We start from the raw sequence: 18237 nt of genomic DNA on the forward strand, positions 1-18237 counted from the left end.
AAAATAGGAGTCTTGTGCTTCTTTGGTAGCTTTGGTGTCTCCTGACAGGTACTCCACAGATCTACTCTCTGGCACCAGCAGGGAGCAAGCACTGTAGGTCTCCAGACTTCCTGTTGTCTTCTTCCAGGCTAATATATGGAACATAGCTGAAGGCCAGAGTCCAGCTTTATAGAGTGATTACTGCAAACATCTACCTTATCTAAGCTATTTGAGAAAAGAGCAATTTATGTCTTTCCTGCTTGTAGCTAAAAATAACAGGAAGAAAGTGTTGTTAGTCCTGGGTGGTGTACTAATTAGTTCTTTGCTAACTCTGCTTCATTGCTGGCAATGATTATTGTCAAGTAATTATAGAGTTCCTATGTATCTGGCTCCCATTTGCTCTGCAGTGTAACAAGGGTAAGGAAATGAGAAGTGTCAGTACTATGGATACCCAGTGTTACTTCTGCCATAGCAGAATTTCATGTTATAGGAAACAGTTATTTTGTCCAATGGTTTATTAGATGGAAACAGACCTAGGTGAGCTGCAGAATGGAAAATTAGTATTTTTGCTACATTAAAAGTCTGTTCTCTACTTGGAGGAGCACATAAAACCCCTACGGCCTTCTATTTAAAAATATATGGAAAGGAAACTGAAGACTTCAGCCAAAAGGCTAAAAATAATAACTATACCATCATAGCCAAGTTGTCTGTTCCTTCTTTCCTCCAGTGTGAATGAATAAATGTTTAGGGACAGCTATCATGTAAGAATTGGTTTAGCCTGTTTTCTGTGTGTTGCTCTGTAGCCATATGGATTGCAGCTTTCATTGTAAAGGGGAATGAAGAAAAAAATGTAATTATTTGTGTGAAGAAAAATCATGGAAGTTTGTCCGTTCACATATCCAAAACATTTGAGTCTGCTGGTAAAACTGCTGGCTCTGTATCATCCCTTTGGTTGTTCAAAAAACATTTAGATGTACGTGTGCTGGAGTGCACAAAAAATGTCTGCAGCCACCTGATAGTAGAAGACAGGACTGGGTAAATCATAATCCAGTGTGCTTGAGTAGGTAAATGACAGTTAAATACTTTGAACATCTTTGAAAATCTGCACCCTACCAGTTCAGAAATTTAAATACCCTTAAAATTGTGGCCTTGGATATTGAAAGTTATCTGTATCTATTCAGTAAAATTAAATAATGTGATGGATGTTGGAAACTGAGCAGCTGTCTGAGCAGTAGTGCCACTGCTTTCTGAAAAAGACCCTTAATTTGACTTTCCCACGTTAATACTGTTTACATGTTGGAGAAAAGTATTTGAAAGGCACTTTTGTAAAATTGGGTGCTTTTGGGAAAACAAAGTGAGGAAAGATGTTCTTTTTTTAGTAGGTGAGTAATTATTTCCTTTAATCTCTTGTTTTTTCTCACGACTCTACAAAGATGAGTATACAGCCATGTAATTAGTGGCTCTGGACTAGATCATGCTGAAACACACACTGGTGTGGCTCCACTGTTCTTACAGCACAGCATAGTCAAAGCAGAGGGCAAAATTTAGTTCACAATAACATCTTTCTGTAAGCATATGTTATTTCTTTCATCTCTGGAATAATTTTAAAAATTAGTGGAACCATCAAACAATGGAGGTCATCTGGCCCAACCCCTGCTCATGGCAGAGCCAGCTTATCACATCACATCTGGCACTGACACAGGATCAATCCAGCTCCAAAAAGGAAGGTAGACCAAGTTCAGAATGTCCAATAAAAGAAAATAATAATTTGTGCTAAGTGTTAATTTACCAATTTTTCATTTCTTCATAGAGTTATAAAAGACATCATGGTAGTTTTCCTTAGTAATGTTCTTACAGAAAATAGCAACTGGAATAAAGCATTAAACAGATATGGATGCTTGATCCTCTCAGAAATAATCATAATAAAACAGTAGCTATCCACAAATAAAGTTAACCTTCATTTTATAAATGATTTTTCACTACGGTCTCGAGGCATGATGAAATGTTAATAATGTTGATATACTTCAAAGGCTACAAGAGTGGTATGGTTGTGAATCAGAAAAAGACTCTGGGTCTATAGGTAGAGGCCTTGCCTGTACTTTCAGGATAATGTCAGGAGCCTCCTGCTCCTGGATTTTAAGTAGGTGACAGTTTCTTATAAATTTTGTGAATAAGTCACCATCTGCTGTTTGGGGTTCTTCTTTTTTGGAAGAAATACACAGGACGTCTTTCTCCATAGGCCATTGCATGAAAAGAGGTAATAAGGAAACACTTTCTGGGATAGACACATCTGCTTGTAGTGTTAATCAGCTGATAACAGCAGATAACACTGATAACACCTGGTGAGAGCTCAGCACTTTGCATTGCATTCACAAGACATGGATTTGGACCTCAGTACCTCAGTTTTGAATATTTGAACTCTGCTGTATGTGCTGTGTTTTATCAATGTTCCTTGCACTACAAATTGCTCATCTCACACAGAACTGCAAAAGGAAGTGTTTTAATCTTAATTTATGATATCAACAAGAAATGTGAAGTCTTTTTTATTAATACATCAAAGTATTATCTCCAAGGGGAGTTACTTTCATATTAATGTTCAGTGTTTAATATAAATTCACAGCATGAAGACCACCTCGGATGGGTAGAGTTTCTCTGATGTATATCTGATTGCCCATATGGAATTTGAACATCTACAGAACATGAAGGGCATCATCAGAGAATAATTAATATGTTGATAAGGAATTACATTTTATTCTACTTATCTGCATAATTCAGAGAGAAAGTTTATGATGACAACGTCTATCTTTTGGGGTATTGTTTACATTTTCACTTAAATTACAACATGAAGCATTCTCCTGCATTCCATGGTGCCTTTCATCTGCTGAGCTCCAATTACTGTCTGACCAATTATCTTCAGTACCCCACACATGCAAACCACATTGGGTATTGTGGAAAATCTAAGCAAAGCATTGAAGTCTGAAACTTGACCTCCAGTTTAGGACACTGAGCTTGAAAATCCTGACTTCCAGAGACATTAAATCTTTGTATTTAATTGGAGTTATGAATGCACATAAGAGTCAAAACTAATGGTCAGACCAGCGCTACATCCTCTTGGGAGGCCTCTGAATGTCAGGGCACTCCAGAGACATCTTGTATGCTGATTGAGTTCAGGCTGTCTGGAAGTCTCCCCTAGCCTTGCAAGAGATGACATTTTCAAAACCTTGCAAGGAAGGAGGGTAGCTGCAAGCTAAATGTAGTGGTGTCCATCTGCTGCATCCAAATTCAAACCAGATCTCAAGGGCAGGGTACCAGACAAAACACCTTGGCACTTTATGTGCAGTGAAGAAACACGTTGTGTACAGATTGAAGAATTTATTGCTCTAATGATTAAAGTATTAGCAATCTAATAAAAAAGTTGCTCCAGCTACAAAGATAATAACACTTATAATTCCAAGTATAAAGTTATGGCAAGTTTCCAGTAGTGGCACAGTTGGAATTGATACATATATATTTCCTATTAGCTGTTCCTCTCCTTGATGTTATTCTTGCCCTTCCTGTGACTTTCTGGGTTTGAAAATCAATAGTGCTAGTTTTCTTCAAGATGAGAAGCAGTGTAGAGGAGCTTACAGCAGGTCTTCATCTGAAATTCTTCACTAAGGGAAATATGATGTTGCTGATGGAGATATCTTCCTCCTTACTCTTGGGTCAGTTCAGGGCTATTTTTACACACTTCTTGAAACAGTCAGAGTCACTGAATGGTTGAGGTAGGAAAGCTCTGGAGGTCATCTCGTTCAACCCAATGGCTCAAGCAAGACCACCTATAGCAAGCTGTGTCCAGGTGGCTTTTGAATATCTCCAAAGGATGAAGCCTCCACCAGCTCCCTGAAGAACATGTATCAGTACTTGATTACCCTTACAGGAAAAAAGTGTTTCATGATGTACAGAACCTCCTGTGTGTCAGTCTGTGCCCATTGCCTGTCACTGGGAACCACTGAGAACATCCTGAGTGCCCTCTTTGCACCCTCCCTTCAGATAGTTATACTCACAGATGAGATTCCATCGAGACTTTTCTTTCCCAGGCTGAACAGTTGCAGCTTTCTCAGCCTTTTGTCATCTTTCAGGTGCTCCAGGCCCTTAATCGCCTTCATAGCCTTGTGCTGGACTCACTCCAGTAAATTTATATTTTCTTTTTGCTGAGGAACCCACAACTGGAGCCAGCACACCAGCCTCACTAGTGGTCTGAAGAGGGGAAGAATCACCTCCCTTCACCTGCTGTCACCTCTCCTAGTGCAGCCCAGTGTGCTCTCTGCCTTCCTTGGCAGAAGGGCACATGGCTGCTTTGTGCTTTGTTGGTGTCCCACCAGGCACCCAGGTTGTTTTCTGCAAAGCTGCTTTGTAGTCTTTGGGCTCTTCACTCTTCAACAATAGTGATTCAGTAGAAGATACATGACAAGAATATATAACAGAAATATATAGCATGAATACATATAGCTGCTCTTTCTCTGGCTACTTATTAATAATGACTAGGTACTGGACTAGCAATGGTACATTGCAAAAATCACTTTATAACATATCCAGGGAGCAAGAAGTTTTCTAAATAACAGCTGGACTCAACATTTCCCTTTTCAGTGTGAGCACAGCAGCTATTCCAGTCTTCAGGCCACTCTTTGGTCCATAACACATGGAAGTTGAGATGTGACCTAGAGCTCTTAGCTTGGGAACCCAAAGGCAGAAACTTGTAAAAGAAGAGTCTGTTTTCAAAATTTGTCCCATAGTGACTCTAGGAGTCACCAGAAGTTTTGAAATAAATCCCAAGGGATGGGATTGTTACCTCTTCTCTACCTATTTGATAGTGTTTCTTCCATATTAAAAATACTGTATACTTTATGTTAGAGTCCTTAAAGACTCGCATTTTCCAGACTGTTATCCAGACATGTTTTTCAGTGGCCATGCAGTGCTCATGTATAAGAGTTCTGGTAATTCTCAAGTTAGGAGTTCTCAGCTTTTGAATGACAGGCCAAATAGGTGGGATGGGCAGTGTGATACTAGAGAACAGATGGGTGGTACTCTGTCCTCCAAGTCTATATGAAGCCAAGACTCATGGAGGCTGTCAGAAGGCAAGAAAAAAAATATAAATCCTAATGGGGAAGGAGGAGGATGTGAAAGGAACCAAGTTCTTAATCACTTCTGTCCATGAGCAATACCAGAGTATTTTTCTCAAGGCTAAAGGGAGGAAAGCCTGATGTCCTTGTCAGCTCCCTATATATATATATATATATATATAATGCAAATTTATTCTATCTCATAAATCCTGTTAGTGGTTTCAGCTGGATAAAGTATTCTCCTTGTTTCTTGTCATAAACTGCTGCAGCATTCTTTTGCGCAGCTGCCACATTTCATCCTAACGCAGCTGCATTTCACCCAGGGATGAAGTGATCCCTATGTATAACTTTCTCTTCAGTTTTTATAACCATTTAAAGTGCCTCAAGATGAGATGTGGGTTGCAAGCTTTTGTTTTATTAGTGTCATCACAAAGTACTGCATTGTACAAATCAATTGTAAGCAAAGAAGAAAAGTGGCTTCAAAATGATACTTGAAGATAAGAGAGAGATTTTTTGGGTTAGGAGGGATTTAAAATCCTGTTTCAGGAATTTGAAAGGAAGATGGCAAAAAATGGGAAACAAACTAGTGTGGAGTAAGGTTGTATAAACTGAGTGGGCATGTGGGACAGTGGGTAGCAAAGGTGTCAGAGAAATGAATGACAGAAAATTAGTTTTAAGTTACTTCAGGGCGGAAGATATGTAAAAGAAAGGAGAAAAGGAAACCAGCAGTAAATAGGAATTATGATGATGATAAGGAGCAACCAAAAATCTCAAGAGTATGCTCAAAGGAACACCTGAATCTCTTGTTTTTATCACATTACTGGACCATATAACATGGGTGGGATTTTCAGCATCAATTGGGTCTGTTAAACATCTTTGCAGTGTTATTAATGTTATGTCTGAAACTTTCAAATGCTTAAACCACTTGGTGTCCAAATCTCATTGAATTCCTGTGTTTAGATGCCTGATTGTGCTGTACACCCTGTTACCAGAAGGAGTTCCTTGAAAGTCTGTATAATGGGAGAATTCCCCAAGGAATCAATTTTATGGACTTTCAGGAACAGTAGTGGCTGCCTGGTGGGGTGTCTAATGACTCTGAAGTGGGCATCCCTCATGACATTCCTCCTTCTAAGGTCTTTATTGTGTCCCTACATGCCTGCTGTCTTGGTGTGCTGGCTGCTTTGGTGGCCCCAGCAAGTCACCTCTCAGCTTAAAGGGCATGTGGAGTGTAGCACATTGCACAAAGGTCTCTCCTGCACTGCAAACTTTGATTTCCCTGCTGCTGTTTGCACAGCCACCTTCTCATTATTTACATGAGGGAACTCATTGTGTTGTACACCTAGCTCTGATAATACCTAGATGTAAAAAATACTAATACATACACTGTTCCCAGACCTGTAAAATTTTATTCTTGATGAACTTACTGTAAATCTCAGATTTAACAGTTTTACCAATATCTCATTAATTTGGGAAAGCAATTCAGCATAATCCTTTCACCCAAGGGGGACGTAGCTTCCTAATTCCTTGCTGGAATAACACACCTTTTTTTCTTGGGAAATGCAGCCTTGCTGAAGATAAAAGGCTCATGAGAAGTCTCTCAGTTGGGCTGTGCAGAATTTGGTTGCAGTGGAGAACAAAACAATTGTTGTAGTCATTGAAATAAACATTTTATACAGTCCCAGACTATGTCTGAGTACAAGAAGTGTCAGTAGCTGATCATGGAATCAGAAAAACGCCTTTTCATAACACTGTCTTTAGCTTGGTTTCATTTATTTCCATTCTGGACAATTCTTTTCCAAATCTGTGCTGGTAGCAGTGAGTAGTCAGATGAGGTTCCAGCTACAACTCGTCTCCTGATACCAGTGTTCTGTGGCAATATCAGTTCAGATTGCCTTCCTTCTTTCTTATTCCTTCTTTTTTATTAACCTCCCTGCTCTTGTACTGTGTGTAGAGTGAATAGTAGTTCCCAATTTCCTATTTTTGTATTACCCGTGATTTTATACCCTTTTAGCACAACCCTTCCTTATTCATCTGCTCTCCAAGGTAAACAGTCACACTCTTTTAATCTCTCAGCATACAAGATTTATTTTTTTTTCAGGTCCATAAATAATCAGGCTTCTCACTTTCAGCCTAAGAAGTCAGAGTATGAATGGACATCATTTGACTATTACTCACCGAGGGTAAAGAATTACACATAAAGGAACTACTTATGAAAGATCTTTTTATATTGACATTTAAATTATATTCAGCCACAGAAGTTTAAAAGGTCCATATTTTATTGTGATATTACTGGTACCGCAATATTCCACGAAAGGTTTAGGACTACTAAAATAACACTTTGACAGTTTTATTTGTCCCTTCCTTGCAAAACATAACCTTGTCTCTAATACTAATTATATGGCATGATATAAAATAACTCCAATGAAATTCCACTTTTGAAAACCTTATTATCAAGATTTATTGACAAGTATGCACCATAGTGCAGTAAAATATATAAATTCATTGTATGCTTATGGTTTCTTTTACTTATTATATATTTGTACTATAAATGGTAATTTTATGGCTGCATGGTACAATTGCTATTGCGTTATTATTGGAATTATTCTGAAAAAATCCTATAGAGTGGATAGGAATGGGGTAAACCATTAGACCTCTACCTAAAATCATAAAAAGTTACTGAAAATTGTATCTGTCTTTGTTAAATTGCATGGGGATTTTTTCCTTAGGGAGTATGAAAAGTTTTTAATTTTTCCATGCCCTACACCTGCTTGCACTAGTGAAGTGAGATGATAATAGAGGAGTTAAGGTATTAACCTGCTCCTTGCATGTTGTAGATAATGGGATCATAAAGTCATAGAATGGTGTTGGTTGGAAGGGACCTTAAGGTTACAACCCCCCTGCAGTGGGCAGGGACACCTTTCACTAGACCGGGTTGCTCACATGTCAGCTCTTGTTTTGTTGTGAATTTCCTATGCGAGTTGAAGAGTCATCATTTCTCATATTTACAAATACATTACTGTTCTTTCCAATTTAGCACCCTTACACTCTACTGTAATCTAATTTCTGAGCTCTGAAGAAGCTTTGCAAATGCCACTCAGTGGAAACCCATCAGCCTTTAATGTTACATTGTAGCCTAGGGATGGTAGAGTGATGCATTTAAGTATGAGAAATTTGGAATTTGGGTTGTCCAGGCTAGATTTCTAAGGGTACCTGAGGAGTGGCATAACCCTATTTTTATGGCCAGATAAGTCGGGCATCTAATTCCCATCAACCTTACCTCTAACCTGCTTACGTATTTCTGAAGTGCTTTAATTCCCCATCCATAAAATAAGAAGAGTAACATAGATAAATGTGCTGAAGACTGTGAGATATAGAGCCAGGAGAGTAATGGCAGCCATTGCAGTATCTCAGGCTGAGCTTCAAGAAGCAGCTGAAAGGTGCTAGAGCAGTTCTCATACAGCTTCAGCCTGAACTGAACTTTTCTAAAGAACCCATCTTCCCTCATTAGCACTCTGTTGGGAAGACATCAGGGGGGTGACATTGCTTGTTGGTGACTTGACAGGTTTATGGGACTCAAGGGATGTACCAGGACCTGTGAGACAAGGCTGACTCAGTGTCTACAGCTGCCTGGAGCATGCCTCAGGTCTAAAACACCATCAGTGTTTCCTCTCCTGGAGTGTTCTCTGGTTTACCTTTCACAGGGGTCCGCAGCAATGCCTGAGAGTAAAAGGCATTTTATAACTCTGGGTTGAGCTGAGCTTCCAAACTGATCCTAGAATGCCAGGTAGATTTTGTTCTGGAAGATGTAACTCAAACTCATCCCAACAATTTTTCTCCTCTTGCAGGAAAAAGTAAAACAAGGACCAAAAGTTGTTACAACCTCTGGTTAGTAACACCAGACTAACCACTTGCTCACTGATGTGGCTCCACAGTAAAAAGCACTTTTTCCCAAATAATCGGTTAATAATTTTCTGTAACATTTCCAGATATTTTATCTGAATCTAGTAAATTAGATTTAAGTGGTGAGCAATACAAAGGGAATACTAAAGTGAACATTAACAGTGATTTGTTACAGAAGATGAACAGCAAAGGTTATCACATAAAGTTGACAAACACAATAGATGGGGTAATTATGTACCTTATTTATTCTAGTTGATAAATCTTTCACTGCATTGTGCAAAGGGACATCTGCATTTTAAATAAAAATGCAGTTTAAAAATAAAAGGAGAAACACCAAAACAGAAGACAGAAAAGACAGGGACAATGGCAGAAAGGCAGAAATAAGATGAAATACTGATATCTAGACAGGAAAAGGGAAAGGACTATAGTAACGAGGTCTTAGCATTGATATTTGTGGACAGTGATAAGATTCCAGGCCAGAAAATTAATTTATTTACATGAGTTTCTCTTGACAGAGATTTTTTCCAAACAGTTTTTTAGACAGTTCTCTTGGGCTCCTTCATGTGAGGGAAGGACTGTTCAATGGTTTGACTTTCATGGGCTTGTTAAAATGCAGCTAATGTAGATTAAACAGAGCCCTTAGAGGGTTTGAGTGAATTTGTGAATCCAACAGCAGACCATTCCCACTTTTGGAGGGTTAGTTTTCTACCAGCTTAGGGGGTTGAGCTGGGTCTCTGAAGAGTTAGCCAGGAGCTGGTGTGGCACTAAGGGAAGCAGGAGAAGCAGCAGCTGGCGTTGGATAGGCAGGGCAAGGATGTCCCCTTTGGTGGCAGCTGGGTGCTAGACTGTTCGTCTGGTGTTGGGCAGAAACAAAACAGTTTGTGAAGAATCAGAGAAAGTGTTGGAAGAGCAGGAGAGATGGCAAACAACTGTCTCCATTTTAGCTGCAGAACAGCCAGAGCCACCCACATGGTTTGTGGGAGACAACTCAGACCTGTTTAATGCTAGTGATAGACTCAAAGCCAAGACCCAGCTGGGTTCTGAATACTTGTCACATTTCCTGAGTGAACCCCTCTCCTCATTTTGCTCTGAATTATAACTCACAACTAGCAGAAAAATGAAATGGAAAAGGAATTTTTTTCTTCCAAGCTTCAACTAGAAACTGGGAAAAAAACTCCTTAGAATTGAAGTCCTGTGAGACATACTGACAGTTGTCAATATTTGGGACTGAATTATTATCTAGCCTTAATAATTAATGATTGTTGTTAATTGCTGCCCAAGCAGATGGAAAGCAGTAGGCAAATTATCCCTAATTTTTTTCCAGCCACAGAGCAGAATAGTAGTGCTTAAGGACAAACCCCCCATCAGGTGTGCTGAGGCAAGCAGACGTTTTGGTCCTGTCGAGGGGGAAGCTGCTTGTGGGTCAGTGGTGGCTCAGGTGCTTCTGGTAGGAACTGGAGGAACTGTGCCTCCTGCCAGCCTTGAGCCATGTCCTCTCTGAAATCGCTCTTCTCACCATGACAGCCCTTCTCTGTGCTGTTGACAAACTGCCTTGGTGCCACCTATGAACACGTGTGGGTTTCCAAGTCTTTCAGTGTTGCACCAAGACAATGCATCTGCTGCAGGCAGGATCAAACCCCTCTACTAGCCTGGACATAGGAACAGAACTGGGACAACACTGCCGAAAGTATTTCTACCACCCTTCATTGACACCTCCACTGAGAGCTTTTTGGTGCTGCACATCTTTTCCCAAAGAAGTCCTCACTAATGTTTAACTAGGAAGTAAGAAAAGGCAAATATCAGGATATGGGCAGCTGAGAGAAGAGAAAGTTAAACTTACCATGTTAAATTATTGTTCAAACATTGCAGTAATAAAAGCACCTATATTACATTCTGAACTATAACTTGGATTACATGCCCAGGACAAAATAGTAGAAATCACCTTGGATGTCTGCTGAGGAGTGAATCCTTTGTTGTGCCTTTTCACCTAAACTGTAGGAGGGACCAAGAGGGGAACTGGAACAGGTGTCCTCAGCCAGTGGGAACACACTTGTATGAGCAAAGTTGTAATTTGGGCTGTGCCAGCACCCTGGTGCACTTCTCCTGTTGTCCTCTGAATTAGACCAGAAAGAGAGGTATGGGAGGGAACTGGGAATGATATGTGTCTTGAGACTGAGTATCCTGGAAGCTTAGCAAATCTTACTCAAGGCTGAGGTAGTCATTCAGAAAACAAGAATACTCTCCAGAAATGCCTTCATGGAGGATGTAGAGTCAGAGTTTTGAAGGCAGAAGTTAATCAGCCAATGATATTTAATGGAATACAGTATGTTTCAAACAACCTCATAAAAAAAAAAAAAGTAAAAAACAAACCAAAAACATCACAAAAAACTAAAAACAAAACACGAGAAAAGAGTGAGATCTACTTTCTTGGTTATTCCCTACAATTACTCACCCATTGCAACCTGAGATTTTTTAGATCTCATTTGGGGTGCAGGAATATTTCTCAGCAAGCTCCTCTGAGCAGCCAACTGCAAAAAAAATTGAAATATGATAAGCGTATAAGAGCATTAAATGGTAGCATTCTCCATCACCCACAGCCCCTGTCAGTTGTGTTTCCAGGCCAGATGAAGCTAGAATGTACGTACAGCTGTTCTGAGTTGTAAAGTACATTTTGAAATGGGATTGATTTGTCTGTGTTTCATGAGATTGAATTAAGCAAAAGAAAAATAGTATAAAGACTTGTCTTTTTTCCAAGCATTTAATAGAAATAGTCTAACTGGAACATAATAGAGATGTGCTTTCAGCACACAGATGTGCTGTAGTGAGAGCCACGTTTTATGTAAGCTGCTTATTCTTTTGTGCAGTGTCAAGAACTGAATGTACTTTCATACTCCATTTTTTGGCCTTGACATGAACTAATGTCAAAGCAAATGAAGACCTGGTGGTAAATCCTTTTCAGCACTGCTAATGAATGTGACCATTGTGGAGCTGTTCCTGGCTGTCTAATCGTCTTTGGGAAATTGAGCTTTTGATACATAGTCCTTGTATTCTGAATTTTGATTTCTGCTACAAAATTTACTGGTGTGATTCATTATTTAGGGGATCAGAAAGGTGTGCAGGTCGCACACTGCAGAGTATATTCAAAGCAGATTTTATAGTGAGCTTCAGTGGGTAAAGTCATTAAAGGCATGATGAGTGATCTGAACAGAATTACATGGGTAAAAGTTCACACCAGCTTCTCTTACCTATAAAAATGCATTTTAGTAGAAAACTGATTTACAACTGGATTTTTTTTTTCACATGCAAGGCAAAATATGCAGAAGAGCAACTGAGCTTGATCATCTTCTTCCAGTTTCATTGTTTGCTTTATAGTTAGAGTGTTGTATTATGGCTGTCTAGTTTTTACAACCACAAATGTGCCAAAGCCCTTGACTGGTTCATTCAGATTGATTAATAAGCAACATAAAATGTCTCCTTTCTTCAACACCTGCACACTCTGTTTCTTCGTGTTTTGCAAATGTAAGAGGTACCGATACGTGCTTTGACTTTGATCCTGTAAACCAAAACTGTTCAAGTGGTAGATCCTGATCTAGGTTTGGACAGCAAAGAGATGTTTCCCAGGTTTCCCCTGAAACCCACATTTGTGTGAACAAGCCTCTGTTTTCAGTTGTTCCCCCAGCTGGTCTGGGAGCAGCTGCACATACAGGCAGTGCGGATGCTGGGCAGAGCTGGACCCAGCACACTGCTTTCCAGAATATGAGTCCATGGAGCTTGGTAAAAATAGAGGTGCCCCTGCAAGAGGTGTCCCTTCAATACCATGACACCTGCACTGGAGTTTTCCTGGCAGAGCTTTCCATGGATTTCACATGGCATTCTGCTCCACAAGAAATCTCAGAACAGGAAAGAATGCTGCTCTCTGTCACCCCATTTTCACCCTGCTCCATCTTCACCTTTTACCAGCAACTTACCCTTGGTGGATTGTAGATCACAGAGCCACAAACCTGGATGAGCAACTTCTGCTGCAAGGAGATGGTTAACACTTCATCCCAGCCACCAAATGGTGATGTGCACCCTAGGGTCCTGTGCAGACAGGCAGATTTCCTACAGAGACTCTCTTCTGATGCTATAAACTCTGATTAAGTGTGATGACAGTACTTTAGCAGCAAATAGATCCTTCCTTTTCTTTGAAAGAACTTCTGATTCAAAATAACAAAGTGTGAACTTTGTTCTCTTTCCTCTTTTTGCCCAGAAATCGAGGCAAAGGAAGCGTGTGACTGGTTACGTGCAGCTGGATTTCCCCAATATGCTCAGTTCTATGAGGGTAAGTAGGTCCTTCTCCTCTTTGTGCTGTTCTGAAAGTGCACTGGGCCCTTGCCAGGAGAGCTTGCAGTCAGCCAGCTCCACATTTGACTGAGTTATGACCATGGCTGGATGCTTCACAAAGCCTCAGCTGCTGGAGTCATACCAGTGCATAAAGAAAAGTAAGATTCTTACCCTTGTAGCCATGGGAAGTTAAAAAAAAAAAGAGGGACATAGCTTGTGTAAACCTCAAGTGTTAACAAAAACAACTACAAAATTTCTAAAACATGAAATTATTTTCTAAAAACTTTCTGAACTGTGCCTGAAATAAGATTAAAACACTAGAAGTTATTGAAAATTTCAATCATGCCAAAAGTAAGACTGAAAAACTCCTTCAGAGTTACCAAAAGTGAATAATCTGAATTGCAGTTCACATTTGCAAGGTAAGAAAAGCTGATAGTTCGGTGCTAACTCAGTGCAAATGGTGGTGGCCCCTTCCTAGGTGTAAGATTCATGCCCAGGGAAGCAGTATCCCCAAGGGCAGGGTTTTTGAGTGGTTACACTGCTGCTGTGTTCAGTAGTAGTTTGGGGACTGGAGCTGGGTTTTTCTTGCTCTCACCAGGCTCAACACTGAGAGTGAAACTGCAGCTGAGCCTCGTTTTTCCCAAAATGTGTGTTCTCCCTGCCAGAGACACGGAGCCAGCTCAGGCCCACTCAGGCTTATTGGCCGAAAGGCAGTTCTGCCAAACACCTCTGGACACCTTCCAGGGTCAGCATGAGTCTGGAAGCAGCACAGATCCGTGCATGGAATGAGGGCCAAGGAGCCTCATGGGTCAGAACCAAGTCTGCAGGGAGTCAGCTCGGACACCATCCCTCTCCTGATGTGGGGCTGAGGATGGCAGGCAGTGGGATGCTGAGGACACCCCCATGGCCAGCTGAGGTCCATCAGAGCTCAGGTGATGGGTCCTGTTGGGCTGCTCAGGTGCCTGGGAACAGGAGCACCATTCAGAGATGCTCAGATGACTCCGCAGGAGGCAGGCAGCTGGATTTCTCTGTTAAATCCAGCAAGAAACTAAGACTAAAAAGCCTGCCATACCAAAATTGACACAAATGTGTAGCTCCCACAGTCCCTGGGTTGCCAGTAGTGCTTTTGTGTCTGCCTTGTACTCAGAGTATGACAGATACTGACTCCACCAGAGAAAGGAGTGGCTGCTGCCTGCTTAATTCAAAGGGATGTTCTCTCCAAAGAAACAACCTGTGCTGGGCTCCAAGAGTTCCCATGCAGTCAATATGTGCTCTAGACAGCCTATGTCTCTGAAAACAAGGTGCTTTTCACAGGCATCTATTATGTCAGTGTTGAGCAGTAGTGTCTGAAAATGCTGGCTGAAGTTCTGTATCCCAGGGTCCTGCTTGAGGTACCTAAGCATGGCAGACCAATTTGGAGAGCAGCCACAGCACTGGAACCCATCCCACCATTAGAGATGTGTCACTTTTCATCACAAATGTCAGCTTCCAGCATACTATTCTTTTTAGCTAATATTTGGGGTAATTCAGTTGGGTTTTTTGGTTTGTTGGAGGAGGTTTTTTTTGTCTGTTATTTGAGTAACCCTCTGTCTGAAATCATTGTTATTTGGATCTGTTTAAAAAAGAAAAAGCACAGAACATTTCTGGGGCTTGGGCAAAGCCTGTCTAGCAAATAACTCGGGCAAAGCCTGTCTAGCAAATAACTCATTAAATCACTGTAATGAGAAGGGAAAACCTTGTTACTCATGCAGATAAAGTAAGTGCGGTGGTAATTCCCTGATCTCATCCATTTGTGCAAGGTGAAAATGAACAGCTGAGTATTTTTCAAAGCCAAAACGAAATAATTTTGCTGTCACTCTAATACACTGGACATTCAGCTATACCTTTAACAGAAAACCCAATATGCTGTCAGAAAGGGTCACAGATACAGCTGGAAGGGAACCAGAGCTGAGTGAAATTGGTCATACTAGATTTCAGTGAGCAAGCACATTCAAAGCAATTTAGATATAGACAATGTATTTTCATTTGAGTAGCAAGCAGTCATCTTAATATTGTGTCTCATTTTTCAGACTCCCAGTTTCCCATTGACATTGCTGCAGTAAAGAGAGATCATGATTTTCTTGACAAGGACCTTGTAGAACCTCTTTGCAGGTAAATAACACTCAAAGTTTCTTTTCTGATAATTTAAAAGCATGAGCTGATATTTAACTGTTGGCATAACAGCAGTAGAGATGTGTGCTTGTCCAGGTGCATTAAGTGATGAGATCTATAATGCCACCATTCTGAGTTAATTTCTCTTACAGAAGATGCTGCAGTAGGAGACCCACTACACTCACAGAAAGCCTCTCATGATTTGAGAAGACTCAAATCCATTGGATTTGAAACAGATGCTTTTTAAGAACTAGCAGTAGTGCAAGCAAACGCTGAATAAATGAGTGACATTTGAGTTGCACATCAATAACTATTATGTCTAAGTCCAGCAAAAAGATAAATTCAGCAAGAGAATTCAACAAGCCCTTTTCTCTGGCAGCAGGCATGCTTTTCATGCTGCTGTGATTCCCTTGGTACTCTCATTTGGCACCAATAATAGAAGTGGGGCCAGACCCAGTACTACAGACCCCCCCAGTACTGCAGATCCCCCAGTACTGCAGATGCTACAACTAATCAGTGCTTTGCCCCTCCCAGGAGTCTTGTGTTTGATGTTTATCTTGCTTTTTGTACTCTGTGATAAATATACCATACTGCATTGCTCAAGTCCTGTCCCCCAGGACTCAAGACACAGCAATTCTGTGGCAGTTTTGCAAAACCACATTGCAGAGATACTGTTCCCCTCTTCTATTCCCTGTGCTCAGCTCAAGCTGGGTTCTGCTCCTCTCCTCTTCAAGTCAGGACAAAGGAGCATCTGGCCCTTAACCAAGCAGGCTTCATTGCATGTTATGGAAACTTTCACAATACCAACATCAAGAGAATTGGACAAGACTCTGTTTCCCCTTCTGCAACTGTGGCTAAAGTCAGCAGAGATGGCTTTAGGAGATGCTGTTCCATATCATATTGTACATTGCAAGGATTAATGAGTTTTTGGTGTAGGAATGCAGAGAAGATTCCTGAGAATCTCCAAAAATAGGGCTTGAAGAGACTTCATCTAGTCCTCTTCTCCATCCCAGACTATGCCCCCCTTCCTGGCAGATCCAGGTAGTTTCTGGGCATAGCTGTCAGATTGCTTTCCCAATCTCCCTTACTGCAAGCAAGACTTGTTGCTTCTCATGCTGTCTATTATGTCTGTGGGGAACAGAATATTCTCTTTCCCTGTGTAATAGCCTTTTTGTCTGAAGAGAAACCAGTAGGAAAGACTTGGATTCTCCAGTGATCTCTCTCGGAGATGCCTGAAAACAGAATTAACTGCAGACATGAACCACTCTGTTCTGTGCTGCTTGCTGAGAGAGATTGCTATGCACACACCTTCTTCCCATACATATGTACATCCCTCTGTTTCAGTCTGGCATGATGGAAGACATACTTTGCTGCAGTTTGGGAACTGGAAAGTGATAGAGAGGGGAGATTGAGATGTCTTCCCCTCTACGCTTTACCACAAAGTTGAAAGGACCATTAAAAAATGCAAGAATGATGTCTGTTCTTGCCCCTTTCTTGTGAGAGAGAACAGCGAGATATAGTCATTTCATAGCTCTGTGACTCTCCCTAATCATTCTTCTCTGGAGCAATTGGCAATGGTGTTGGTTCAGGCATGGTCAGCAGGCATCCAACTCCTACACAGCTAAAAATGAGAATAGCTCATCTCTTGCACCTCCAGCCTCTCTGTAGACTCACAGATACACCTACAGTTATACTACGTTGATATATTTATGAAGATTATTTTGCAAGATGAGAAGCTAGAGACTTGGTTGGGTTGGGGTTTTTTTCTCTTTTATTAAAATATGAGGGTTTGGAAAATTAACTAGCAGCTGGATAGATACACTCATGTGAAAAAGTGCTTTACATTAGCCTAAATCAAGGGACAATGATGAGACCTATAGAAAAAAAAAACAACATGGATACAGATATTTCCACACTTTATGACTCTCTTGCAACTTTTTCTGTAACTATTTTATTCAGAAGACAACACCCGTGTACTTGAATTTTTGTTGGGAGTTTTTAAACAGCTTAGATCTTTAAAAAATTAAGATCTAACCTGTTTAAATAGTCTCCTCATAATATTAGAAATACAGGCATTACGTACAGGTTATGTTTTCAGATTGCAGACAATTAATTTGATGTAATTCAGCAGCTTCAAACCCTTCACTGAAAGTGAGCCATAAAAAGCCACAGTACCAAATGCCAAGATTCAGATTCATCAGAAACTGAGCAGTGTCAGCTGCTGCCCCAGTACCAGCTTTGTTACTCTATGAGCTATCATATCAGCATCTTCCAAGATTTCCAGTGGAAATCCTCACAGCTCAGCTGACCACTGTGGCCAGTTCTCTGCCCTTCCTTTGCTCTGGGATGGTGTTACTGCAAGGTGCGTGCCAAGGTACCACATGAGAGCTGCAGGCTGTGATGCACTTTGAGGAAAGAGAAAGTTAAAAAAGGCTGGTTATTATTTCTGTGTGCACAGATTCCCAGGTTGGCAGTCAAACTTCCATTCTTCAAGCATTCAAAGCTGCCCCTAAAGCTATGCGTGACCAAGCCATCACACTGACTAATAGTGCATTCAGCACGTAGTGCTGAACAAAATGGGCTTCTCATTTTTTGGGGGAAGATAATTTAAAAGCTGAAATGCCAGCATGGATAATCAGTTTGAGCAGTTTTAGCTCTGAATAGTAATAGCATAAACACTGAATTTCTCTGCTCTTGTGGGTTGAAATCAGACCCTCAATCTCATTTTATAATCAGTTTTCTTCTGGCACTGAAGTATACTAGACAACATGAGGCACAAATG

The 18237-nt window shown here is 40.7% G+C and overlaps 1 protein-coding gene across 3 annotated transcripts in view; it reads left to right on the forward strand.

Annotated features, from left to right (window-relative positions):
- Positions 1-18237, forward strand: part of STARD13 (StAR related lipid transfer domain containing 13) — a 140250-nt gene that overhangs the window by 89788 nt on the left and 32225 nt on the right. For all 3 annotated transcript variants that reach the window (XM_083855871.1, XM_083855870.1, XM_083855872.1), the window contains exons 2-3: positions 13231-13302; positions 15374-15455. The gene's annotated coding sequence lies outside the window, so the exon portion shown is untranslated. The remainder of the gene's footprint in view (positions 1-13230; positions 13303-15373; positions 15456-18237) is intronic.

This window comes from Zosterops lateralis, assembly GCF_965231275.1.
Source record: "Zosterops lateralis genome assembly, chromosome: 2".
Lineage (NCBI taxonomy): Eukaryota > Metazoa > Chordata > Aves > Passeriformes > Zosteropidae > Zosterops > Zosterops lateralis.